We start from the raw sequence: 1,599 nt of genomic DNA on the forward strand, positions 1-1,599 counted from the left end.
TTAAAATTAGTGGTGGGTAGAACTCCATAGCCCAAGATAGACGAAGCCAAGTCTAAATGTTTGGTTTACTACTTTAAAAAAAATGTCCAGTACGAGACGCAGCCCATTAAGCCTTCAGCCACGACCCTTGCCAAACGCACGATCATAGTCAACTTTAACCTTAAATTAAATGAAAACTACTGAAGCTACAGGGTTGCAATTTGGTATGTCTGATGATTGGAGGGTGGATGATCAACATACCAATTTGCAGCCCTTTAGCCTCAGAAGGACGGACAGACAAATAGCCCATCCATCTTTGCACTGAAATTATGCAGTGTGCACGGTTATCAACACAACAAATATACCACATTTATTCAACAAAAAGCACTTTCTAACACTTATATAAAACTCTCTGAACACTGTAAATAACTCTGCTATATTGGTCGTATTATTCAGTGCAAAAATATAGGCTACTGGTTATAAATAACAGTAAATTACTACGTAAAAAGGGGTTGACCCAAGGCAACACGAAACATAGAAACGAATCTCTGTGAAGACTGATGTACTTACACATGTTCATTAAAACACTGCATTTTTTTCACCCAGTCACACGCAGTCCAACGGCCAAAATCACCAACCAAAACAAACAAGATGGAGACAACTTATGCTTTCAAAACAAAAGACACAAGACCATAACAGTACCCAGAAAGCATAGACCCCACTCACTCACTCAGTGCATACTCTCTCTCTCTCTCTCTCTCTCTCTCTCTCTCTCTCTCTCTCTCTTAACAGCCAAGGAGTCTAAAGCAGTGACTACGAAGGGTTTACTGTGACCCTGCTTATCTGGCGCTTGTTGGAACGTTACCAAAATATACAGTGAAAATGTACAGTGTTGCCATTCGCAGGGTCGAGATATATACTATATACGAGAATGGTTTTATACATATTCGTCATTGAATTCTGGTTCTTGCGACACGTTCGATGATTTTGACTGACGTTGGTTGATAATGTCAGAGAAGACAAGGTAAAGAGATATATTATATATATAATATATATATATATATATATATATAATATATATATATATATATATATATATATATATATATAATATACACATATGTAAAATATATATATATATATATATATATATATATATATATATATAATATATATATAATATATATATATAGATATATATATATATATATATATATATATATATATATATCATGTGCAAACCCGGAAAAAAAAAATACTAATTACCTAATAAACCAATAACTAAGACCAAGTCCCCACATAAACATACAATACATCAACCCCCAAAAAACTAAATTAACGATCCAGAAGCCAAAAATTTAAATAAATATATATAAAATATAAATAATTCAAATATCAGAAAATATATATAAAACAAATAATTCTAAATATAAAAATATATATAAAAATGAATAATCTAAATATTAGAAAAATATATAAAAAATAAATAATTCTAAGTCGACTCCAACTCACGTTATCGAGCGGGGGCTGAGTGACTGTCAGCTGAACTTTGTCTTTGCACGACCTGACCAGCTGGATCACGTGATCTCGGGGCGCCTTCTTCACGTCCTCTCCGTTGAT

The sequence above is a fragment of the Macrobrachium nipponense genome, chromosome 21 (assembly GCF_015104395.2).
Source record: "Macrobrachium nipponense isolate FS-2020 chromosome 21, ASM1510439v2, whole genome shotgun sequence".
Lineage (NCBI taxonomy): Eukaryota > Metazoa > Arthropoda > Malacostraca > Decapoda > Palaemonidae > Macrobrachium > Macrobrachium nipponense.